Here is a 12045-nt window from a genome sequence, read left to right as displayed (position 1 = left end):
ACTAAAATTATCCGCTGATGAAGCTGTCGGGCTAACAGCCTGACCTTGACTTCACACTCCAATATCGTGACACTGACAGCCTGACCTTGGTTTCCCACTCCACTATCGTGACGCTGACAGCTTGACCTTGATTTTACATTCCAATATCGTGACACTGACAACCTGAGATATTTTATAGAGATGTCTTATCGACATGCACATTTATTGACAAAATAAGCCATTTTTCACCTTACATTGTGAGTGCACTCGGGAAATTTCCCACATTGATGTCCAATACAAAAATTGAGAAATATACGTGCAAAAATCCAACGGAAACCTGAAAATACTCTAATGTCTTTATTTACCAGTCAGGGCAGTCATAGAACAAGCGAGCTGTGACGCTCAAGTAATCCTCCAGGTCATGCCATATGTCTGGCTTACAAAAATATTCATTTTCGTTTGTAAAATTCAGTTTGATAGGGTGAAGAAAGTTGCAGGGTATTTTTTGTTCTTAGACAGCTTTCGTGAATTTCCGAGAATACACTTTGCATGGTTTCTCGAATGTTAGGTCATGAAAGAAATGTTATAAAACGAAAAATGTGTACAATTAAACTACGCCAACTTTGTGAGGTTTTAACTGTGCATCATTTTCGACAAGCAGGCTCCATTAAAGACTTGCTTCTGTTAAATAACAATTCGATATCCTCATTCTTCAACATATTCCAGCTTACATGACACCATATTTTGCAGTGATCTCTTGGCGTCTTGTGAGCAAATTGGTAGCAGGTGTGACACGCATAGTTACAAACGCATCAAACAAAAACAAGGCTACTGTTATCCATGAGCTGGTCATTGACTGTTATGTAGTTAAACTGCGTGTAACAATTGTCGCTTTACAGTTTCCGGAATGTCTTCCTGCCAATCACAAAATGTAAAAGGTGGAACAGGTGTTTTATCTGATGATTCCGTGGTCAATCTTTTTAATAGTAACATATCACAGTTATAATGACGATTTAGTACCGAACGTGTTCCGACATGGGCTCCATAACAATGGATTGTCTTTGGTACTGCAGCCCATAGTACTCCAGTTTCCTGTCCAGAAAAACAATGGCGGCTGTAGCTGAGATAAGGAGTAGAGATAGAACACACATGCCGAATGACCAGGCAATCCGAGGATTACTCTCTTCTGGGTAATTGTTTATCTCACAGCCGAATAAGATCAATCCTAACAAGGTAAGCAAACCTGAAATAAAACGAAAAGCACTAATGAAAGTTAAAAATATTTATTATCCAGAACAAAGTAAAATACTCTATTGGATTACAGATGTATACAGCTAGGATAGCCCTGCATTCTTAACTGAGTATTAAAAAAGCATAAGGCTAAAGCGTGTAGAGTAAATTCAGACAACAGTGTGATAGTCAGCACTTGGTCACACGTAATCGGTCAAGTACGGCCTTTTGTCAGTTTACCTCATTTAGAGTTTAATTGTAACTATTCGTGTAACTAATCATAGTTGGCTCAGTATAGGGCCATCAAAAAGACAAATAAATGGCTCAACCGACATGATTACAACTAAGTAGAAACATGTTTACGGCTGCTGATGTTAAGTAAACAGAAATACAGCTTAAAGTGCTTGATTTTAAAAGAACGAATAAGGCCTTTCTCCTGTATGGAAGTCAAACATTCGCTAAGGCGTTAGACCAACAGTCATAGTTGTCTATGTTGAAACTGACAGTCACAACACTATTCTCCATTTATACGAGGTGTCTTCATGACCGTTTATCGACCACATACAGGTTTGATCATTTGTACTTAGTTTCCTATATGTCCATAGCCTTAAGTACAAATCATAAGTGACTTAAAGTACATGTTACGTGGCATAAGTAAAAGAACGAATGAATGATTGTGGCCTGACGCCCACAGGTGAAGGATATAGTATGCCCAGAGTACAGGTAGATGTATTGCTCCATTTACCGTATTACACGACTTTTTTGTAAGGGAATTGTAATTTTATTTGAGCAAATTAACAAGCTATTCACGCTTCAAATTAACAGCAGTATTGTCAATAGCAACACGTGTTGACGATTACGTGTTGATTAAGTGACAGCCGGTGTTGACACCAGGGTCTTTATGATTCCGTCCTATCTTCGTACTTTATATACTTTCTTAGTTCTCTGGTAGCTAGTATTAAACGTCGTATTCGAGAATTGCCCTTTTGATTATTGACCTGGAACATCCATCTTGGTTGACATCTGGTATACGAATCAAAGATTTACAGGGCTAATGTCACTCAGAGATGCCCTGTAAATGTCATCAAATGGCACAGGGAAGCTTGTTGAATAGGAAATGTATTCAGAAGTGTGTAATGCAACCAAAAATACCAGGGAAATACCTGGACATCCATAAGCTCCGTACAACGGGAGTGTATATATCATTGTGACGCTACTATAATCGAAGTTAGGAATAACTTATGATTTAAGAATGGACAAATCCGACAGTCAAATATAGTCTAGAATTAGTGCGCGATTACAATCAAATACTTTATTTATTGGTGTGATTGTTGTATATCCCCATACTCAAAAAGCAAAAGATTAAAGCAGAGAGCCACGAGTAAACAAATACAACGAATGAAAGATGCACAAGCACACTGGACTTCACGCTTTTGTTTTTCATACCTTGTGTGGGTCGTAATCTACACTTACCGGCAACTACAGTGTAGATGTTGTTATAAAAAGGCCGCTTAACAAAGAGATTACGACTAGCATTGTTACTTTCATAATAAAGTCTCCTCTCCGGCCGTTAGTGGGAAGGTCTGTCAGCAACCCGCGGATGGACGTGGGTTTCCCCCGGGCTCTGCCCGGTTTCCACCCTCCATAATGCTGACCGCCGTCGTATAAGTGAACTATTCTTGAGTACGGCGGAAAACACCAATCAAATAAATAAATAAATATAATAAAGTCTGTTTATTTCTTCCTTCGCTTCGGGTTTAATGTTTATAAAAAATCGGTCGTATGGAACCTGTTTATTAAGGTGAAAAAAATCAGAACTAATCAAATAAATGAATAAATTTCAACATCACATGACTGTGCGTAAGATTCATATGAAGCTTCTCTAGATAATGGGGCGTGAACACCGGAGCGAAGGGAAGTGTTGCGGGTGGGGTGGGTGGGATAGACGTGAATGTTTATCTTCAGGATAAACTTTGGTGTGTATCACACTTTCATTTATTACAGGCAGAGCAATAAATTGTCTCTCCATCACATCACTAAGGTATATATCTAGGTCTACACACACACGGAAATTGCCTCACCTGCTAATATACACAGTCCACATGTTATCTCCAGGAGACGTAGTCGATAGGGTGATAACCGGGGAACGCACGTGTAACCAACTGCCAATATCTGTATAACTAGTAAGAGGACCAAGGATACCGTAATTAGCACTTGTGGACCTACGCCCCAGGTGACACCTGTCAGAGAGAAATACAAGCCGTTAAATCCTTTTGGAGAGAAACAGGCAAGATGCTTGAATTTTTAGTAAACGCAAATCACTCAGAGTACGAAATCTGGTGTTGATTTTACAGCAAAGTCTCCTTAACTAAGTCTCCTTAAAATGAGCAGCACCATATGTTGTTCTGACCAAAGCAATGTGCCCTGATTTCGGTATAATGCTGCGTGGACACTGGAGTCTGGCGGCATGTGAAGCTTATCCTTGCTTGCTGAATCATAGAGCAAAGGTCAAAGCACAGCATTTTAAGGGTATGCTTTTACTGTCGCCCATTTACATGATATACCATAAGTACCATGAATCAAGCAAAATTCGCTGCGACGACCTCATCTTGGTTAAACCTGCAATTGGCCTACTTCGAATAAGTAGCCCTTCATAATGCTTGTGTGAAATAGTATTCATTTGTATATATACACATAACCCAGACCCAACGACTATTCCATCTCACAGTTTTATGATAGGCCAGAAGCCGTTAAATGATCTGGAATGACTGTTTCATCCAAAACGTTTATTGCAGACGTACGTATGGATGTTGTTCTAAAAGCACGTGGGCGTAATGCTTCCGGGTGATTTGCTACCACATTAGGATACACTCCTATCGGATCACATCTCTCCGCTCTGAAGTCTGATATAACGCAGTTTTATAGGGCACAGGTTTCCTTATCGAAACACGTTATTACCACACCATCAAGCAGGACCTGAATACGTGAAGATTTAGAAATTTCCTGTTCTAGAAATTGTTCTAGTTTTACATCCGCTCATCCGTCTAAACGTCGAATTGCCATAACTGTAACTTAGTTTGTGGCAAGATTTATTTGTGGTTAGTCTTAATGGTGATTCGATTTTTTCAACTCCACCAGCGCCAAATTGAGCCGAATTAAGCTGGAGAACTTACCAAACACGACACTGCGGGCGAATTTGCGAGAACAAATCCAGTGTTTATTTCCCTTCTCCAAGCAACCTTTCCACAACCCCACAGTAAACCGTTGTCCAGACCACGAGAGATGGCACCAGCTTTCCGTGAATATTCCAAGGCTTTGGAAGAAAATGGCCGCAAGCAGAAATACCACAGAAGCTTTAGAGTAGAGAGACGATCCTGTTGGGTCCAAAATACTGCTACTGGAACCCGGTGGACAAGACATTCTGTGAAAATCGAAGTGGGAATGAAATCTTCGTTATAGCTATGTGTGTGTCAAACAATATTTTATATATTTCATACCTAGGAGCAATATTATTCACAGAAAAGGTTCCAGCAAAATTTTCAACGGTTGTTTTCCGCGTTCTGTATTTTCTTATCATAGAACCATTCTTTAAATGAACAAAGAATAAATGATTGTTTCGTGTTTATATATTTCATATATAGGTCATATTTGTGGTACCACTGAAGAATCTTGTCGAATGCACAATGACAATACAAATGGGCGAACATCACACAATTATATAACCCTTCTCCCCTCTCCCCTTCGTTTCTCTAGACAACTCTGCAGACTACCCCGCCCCCCCCCCCCTTCTCTCGTGCCCACTATCCTGCTATCTTTCTCCCAATAATCAGATCTCACTGCCTCGCTTTCTTTCTGCCTTGAAGAGGAATCTACCATGTGAGCATACTGCAACATACATGTTGCGCTTGAATGTATCTTAAGAGCAATAATGAAATCGTGACCTGACAAATGATATGACTTACTCTCAAAATGGTGTCAGAAGTAGTGTCATTACATACAATTAAATTTGCTTACAGTCGATTTTACGAGACCAGCTATTCTTACTCTTCAATATGTATCAAAACAAGAGTTTTGTGAGTTAATAGACTTATAGACAATACAGGAAACAAAGGTACAAAAAGAACAACATTCTTCAGGTCAGAAAATTATACTGGTGTAATTAGCTTTACTTTTATGTTTTAGAGCAATCTGTTCACAGAATTGAAAGAATTGAAATAAAACATGATCTAAACCAAACGACATATGAGATTATTTCAAGCCCAGTAATGAAAGAATAAGCCATATAACAAAATGCTCTCACTGAATCTGAGCAATTGTTAGGTAAATATTTTAAAATCAGGTAATTTTAGGATGGTGTAAAATAAATATAATATAAACTGTTAAACTGTTTACTGCAAAAAACGAAACGAAGAACAACCAATAGGTTAATACTTGTATTACTATTTCTCTCAGTTGTTATGGAATTAACAATATACATCGTTGGAAAGATGTAACTTCAGGAAGAGAAGATTAATGAAAAATATAATAGTTATGCAAATAATAAGTTAACATATTAAATAATCTGTAATCAGACCTCTTGGCCTGTATCAAACAAAAAATTTTTGTGTGACAAAAAACAGTTAATGTCATGGGTATCTGAAGTAATGTGGACAGATCAAACTCTCTAGCCTGTATCACACAAGGCTTTGTGTGAACAATAACAATACGTATTATGAAACTGCTTACACGGAACATATCGTAACAAATTTGGGATATATTTGGCACACATTAGACATGATGTTGTGTTGATTAGCAAACCCTGGAAATACGAATATATCTACATGCACTGTGAAGAGCAAACCGGTGTTCTGGTATGCGTACTCTATGCACGCAATGGACTTATTCCCTGCATTTGATCTCGACCAAGGCAAATGAACAGAATCATAGCCGCCAAACTCATCATGTTCTTTTGCCTGAGCATTTATGTTACAAAAGCAGAGATAATATGGCTACGAATCCTAATGAATCCATTAAGTCACGTGGTATCTGAGACTGAAATAAAGTTACGGAGCATTCGACCCTTTGGGAATGATTCTGTAAGCCTTGCCAAGGCGCATCTTTCATAGCATATGGAAGAGGCGAGCATATCCCAGAGGGGAGTAAACAGAAAGAAACTGCATTACGATGATAGCTTTGTACAAATTACACTAATCTCTGGGGATATTATGGACTGCAATGTGACCCCTAGGGCCATTTTTGAAATCATGTGGAAGAGGGAGTGATTTTCAGCAAATGCAGTGGTTTCAAATTTAAATGGTTCCATGGAATAAACGACTTCATATTCCGTGATGAACGCTACATACGTACAACTGAAACATAATTCATCTCTAAATTATAACAGTGACAAATAGATAATTTACATTAACAGTTACTGAGATGCTGGCTAGATTGTGTTTTAACTTTTAGCGCTGGTCATACGACTGAAAACAATACTGGCGCGGTATTACTTTTCTGGTTATCGGTAGATTCATAATGTGAGCGGAACGCTTCCGACAACAGCGTGGAATTTAAGTAAAGAAATAAACACATCAGTGTTGTTGGGCATACCATATTCGCCAAATGTCTGCAGGAAAATAAACACAGCAGGCAAAGATAAATGAACGGGGAATAAGCACAGCATAAAAGTTGACTAGACCAAACAAGATAAAGAGTTTAGCGAATTGTTTGAAGGAAAATAAGGGGTTTACAATCATGTCGGAAAGACACACTGAATAATAAATTCAATCTACATACACATGGTAAGACAAATTATGATGCAATATACCGTGATATATACGTTGTGCAGAAACAAATCAATATGCATCAGTTGGAGATAAATATAGCATTCACTACAACAAACGTTCGACACATTTTATATACGTTGTGAGATCATGTGGCTGACCGTCTGACGATAGGCCTACCTCACATCTCAAATGAGGACAAAATGTGGCGCACACCTAAAACTCTACAAAACTCTAGTCTTGGTTATTGCATATATATCTTAATTGAAAACCTGGGGTATATTCAACAGCTTGCGATGCTGTATAAAAGAGTGTTACTTAAAAAACAAGTGATTACTAGTCCCTCCTTGAAACAAATTACGAAATCCATTTTTATTAGTTCGCCTGTATAAAGTACAGGCGTAGCTTATGTCGTTCTCTGAGCGTCGGCGTCGGCGCCCAATAACAGAGAAAGCAATGTTAAACAAAATGATAGGGTTGGTATCTTAAAAAGTACTGCAGGTATTGCGCTCAGGATTTGCACACATGCAGAAGGGGGTGTGGGGGGGGGGGGGGGCACTTGATTGGAAGTGCGTATATTAAGTACCGTAAATAACTGAATTCCTGACTTAATGTATTGCCTATCAGAATCAATGTTAAACAAAGTGTTAGGTTTGGTTTCTCAAAAGGTACTGCATGTATTGAGCTCAGGGTTTGCACACATGTAGAGCAGAAAAGCACTTGGGGGATATTCCATCGTTGATTCCGTGTGGACATACAAAGTACCGTAAATAACTGAATTTCAGACTTAGTGTACAGTATATACGAATCAATGTTAAACAAAATGTTAGGGGTGGTTTATCAAAAAGTACTTCATGTATTGAACTCAGGATTTGCACACATGTAGAATAGAACAGTAAGAGAGGGATATTTCTTCGTTGATTTGGTGTGTACATGTTAAGTACTGTAAATAACTGAATTTCGTTGATTTGGTGTGTACATATTAAGTAATGTAAATAACTGAATGCTTGACTCAATGTATTATGTATTAGAATCGCTGCTAAACAAAATGTTAGGGTAGGTGTATCAAAAAGTATTGTGTGTATGTTCTACATGCATATAAAGCACAATGGAGCAAGGGACATGTTCTATCGCTGATGCTCTTTGGGCAAAATTAAATACCGTAAATAACCAAATTCACGATTTCAGTTCTATATGCATTGAGTTTTTTTAGCATGAAGTTTTGCATTCATGTGTCTCATACAGGCGAGCTCTTTGGTTTAGGCCCTCACTATTAATACAATAGTATACCTTGTAGTAAATCAGTTATGTAATGTACGTATTCATACACCACTGTTATGTTATAACTTTCCATGGCCAGTATCGCTTAGCTGTCAACCTTTCCGTATGCAGTTCGCGTTAATTGCTATGCCAACCTTACACTACTCTTAACATTCAGACACAATCGCGTGAGGTGTAAGATGGCATAAACCTTGCTCTGATTGCTGAAGCATTTGCCTTCAGAAACATTCATACCAAGCAAGGCTCCATCGAGGACATTTCTGAAGTGGGGTCTATAAAATGGCTAAGAAGTGACAGACAAAATTCCACGATAAACAAAGGGTGACGAACCTTGAAGTGGATTCTAAACGTCGACCGTTTCTCTCGCCATTCCCGGGAAGCGTTGGTTCACATTCATCAACACTCCCTCCCATACGGTTAAAAACAATACTCCATACACATTACGTCCTGTAATCCCTCTGACTCTTTCTTGCTTTCTGTTTCCCAGGTTAAACGGAATGTCCTTCTGGGATCAGCTAATTTAGAATTGGGCTCCATCCTTTCCTCTCTCTGAGGAATTGCTAGAGGGAGTGAAGGCCATCAGACCCTCATCCTTCAGCGGCCCTCCGAGTTGTCTATGGGTGATACACTGGCATCGTACGTTGTATACAGTCGTCAAACATAAGGACGCAGCTGCGGGCTTACGGCCAATTATTACAGAAAGACTTCAGCTGATTACTCTGTTATATATCACCAGTCAAAGCTATAAACTACACTGCTCTGGATTGTATTCAATTTCCATCGCTCTCGGTCGGATCATCTGAGCCTAACAAAGCCAAAGTTACAAAACACAAATCAGACAGGAAATTTAACGTCCAGCATAAGATGCCATACTGTTGGTGTGAGCAGTGAGCACACGGATAGTTTTATATGCCTGTTTGCTACATGTACCTTATACTTTACTATATCCATCGGTCAAAATGGCGCCGATAAGGGTGAATTCCTTTGTTTTGCGCTGATTGCTAAAACGGTGACAGGTCACTTTGTCAGGTGTTTAAAAGTGCTCACCAGTGGTTCGAAAAGAAGTGACACCTGTTTGAGTATTGCCTCACGGTAAGTGCGAAAGTAATCTTCTTACATGGTGATAATCCATCCCGCATTGTTTTAATTTCTGATCCAGATTACGAGGATTATTGACACCGCAGAATACAAAGGAGGATTAAAGCCACCCATGATGATACCTGTTTGACGTTCTTGAATAATTTCGGCCACATTATGTCTTGGAAAATTTTAAGATTTTTTTCAGTATTCTCTTAAATATGCGAAAATTTAATTTCCGCGAACATATTTTTGGCGAAAATTCAGCGAATAATAAGTACTTTGCAGTATACATTACTATACCTTCGGTCCAAATTAACATCAGAAGGAGGGTAGGCGTGAGCCTTACACACGTGATATATGTATCACGTGCAGGTACAGTTCTTACATTACGTCCGTGTCTTAGCTGGTAGACCGCTGAGTAAAACCATGACACACTTGATGTGTATGACACCAAAGCAAACTCATTATAAGACAGGCCACTCGCTAAATTGTAAGAAACACTGCTGACACTGGTTCGGATTGTGACCTAATCATCTGAGTGAAGGTGTGGAAAAGTGCCTTGGCAGTTAACCCCGGGTAAATAGAATTGTCTAAGAAAAATTGTGTCCTTTTTTATAGATATTTCGTGCATTTTTCTGCAAAAGTCAAAGCTTTCTCTCTGTTAACACTTGTTGATGTGTTAAATATTTAAATGTTATTGGCAGGGATGCTAGTTTATTACGATTCTCAAACTGAGGTAGCACGCCAGTCTCTCTCCAATGTGGCCGCTGTGGGTTCAATTCCAACTCATGCCGGCTTCCTCTCCGTCCGTACGTGTGAAGGCCTCGCAGCAATTTGCGGATGGTCGTGGGCTTCCCCCGGGAAGAGGTGGGTTTCCCCCGGCATCTGCCCGGTTCCCTCCCACCATAAAGCTTGCCGCCGTCGTATGTGTGAAATATTCTTGAGTACGACGTAAAACATCAATGACATAAATAAATAAGTAAATAAATAAATAAATAAATAAGTAAATGAATAAAAATAAGATATTCCAGTTTTTGAATGAAAATGAGAAGCAAAAGACCAGGGCACTAGTAAATAACGGCAACCCCCTCGTTGACTGTGATTATTGTTCGTGCTGGTTTACACGTGCTGCTATACAACTTAGTGACGTGTGGAAGCGTGAAAGTCACCGGCCAAGAGATATAATTTGTGTCAGTTGTGTGTTGAAGTGAGATCAACACACATAGTATACATATACTTTCTCTATCGTTGCATATCTTCACATGAATTTCATGAACATATATCAAGTTTAATCCTTACAATCCTTTTTCTCCTTCCCTTTGGCATTTTTATGAAAGAAATTTAATACACTACTATATGCGGTGTACATTGTATACCAGGACACTGAGGTACTCGCAAAGATGTAGCAGCTGTAGTGTTAGGAAGTCTGTATATGTTTATATCTGAACATTTCTCCCTTTGCAGCGCTATGCAAAAGCCACAGAACTATCGATGAGGTCAACATTAATATCGGGTAATAAACGTCATACGAGCCACTCTTTTATACCGTGTTGAATATACTCCCGGGAGCCAAAAGTTATGAGATAGTCGTTTTGATTGATAGCTTGGCTAAAGACCTCTCCACGCTTCCTTTGGCGCACTAACATAACGTGATGGTATTGTACGCTACAACTAGTTGGGGGAGGGAGGGCTGCTTCATCGACGTTGATTGATGACTAGTGCTGAAAGATACAAATGCATTTAACGCCACATTCGGCAATTGCTCACCCATTCGGCAGACGTCAGTAATGGAAAGACGAAAGAACAAGCTGCGAAGAAAATAATGATTTAAATAACTGAAGTTGAAAAGTAGGTATATAAATGTAAACTGTCCATTTACGATCAGCGTTGAAAATATGACATTCTTGAAATATTTACCTTCGACGAGTCATTTGGTTGTGAAATATAAAAGCTGATTTAATATATATGTTATAATTGTGGACTGTTGCAAATGTTGATTGCATTCTGTAACAGAAATCAGAGGATAGGTGTGAGTACGAGGGGGTTGCCGTTATTTAGTAGTGCCCAGATTCAGCATGAGAGCGACGGCATTGGCATATGAGCCAGTGTTGCTCCTCAACAGCTTTGTGCTAATGTACGTATGATTGCCATTTGAGACACCATAATTCGTTGTTTTCGCCATAAAGTAAGATTTATGCATCCTGTTGTGTGACAGGTATGGATAGATATAAATTATTAGCAGTTTATTCGAAACACTGATCTCAGGAAGGAAGAGCCAGCTTCATTACACAAGGCGGCTGTTTATAGAATTGTTACTTAGCACGTGGCGTTTTATGCTCTGTTATCATGACAACGCAAACAGTAGGTTGCGTTACCACGCATGATTTCGCTTCGATGATCCACGCTCTATGATCCTCAGGTAGTAACGCTTGGCTAGCTATTCGCCGGAACGACACGAAATCAGACAGGGTATAAAAGGTTACATTTACCTGCGAAACAGTCCTGGGGTGTGAGAATCATCGCCGGGAGTATGGAGTAAAGTGTTGCTACCAGCACGTCGGGAATGAGTTAGGGCTGAGTTCTGGCCGGGTTCCATAGAACAGAAACTCAAGACCGACGCAGTCCATGGCTGGAGTAAGAAGTAGCACTCGGGATGTTTGGGCGAAGTGAGAGGGCTCCTCTGCACACTGATTTCCCAAACCCCAAGGGTAGAACC

At 39.5% G+C, this 12045-nt stretch overlaps 1 long non-coding RNA gene across 1 annotated transcript; it reads right to left on the bottom strand.

Moving 5' to 3' along the window:
• Positions 1-201: 201 nt before the first annotated feature.
• LOC135471875 (uncharacterized) lies at positions 202-4506 on the bottom strand. The gene is made up of 3 exons (XR_010444477.1): positions 4383-4506; positions 3291-3449; positions 202-1222 (listed from the first exon to the last, which is right to left on the bottom strand). It is a non-coding gene; the product is annotated as an uncharacterized LOC135471875 (long non-coding RNA).
• Between the last annotated feature and the right edge of the window lie 7539 nt (positions 4507-12045).

This window comes from Liolophura sinensis, chromosome 7 (genome assembly GCF_032854445.1).
Source record: "Liolophura sinensis isolate JHLJ2023 chromosome 7, CUHK_Ljap_v2, whole genome shotgun sequence".
NCBI classification, from domain to species: Eukaryota; Metazoa; Mollusca; class Polyplacophora; order Chitonida; family Chitonidae; genus Liolophura; species Liolophura sinensis.
The sequence above is the reverse complement of the archived record's forward strand: the minus strand, read 5'-3'. Positions and strand labels throughout refer to the sequence as shown.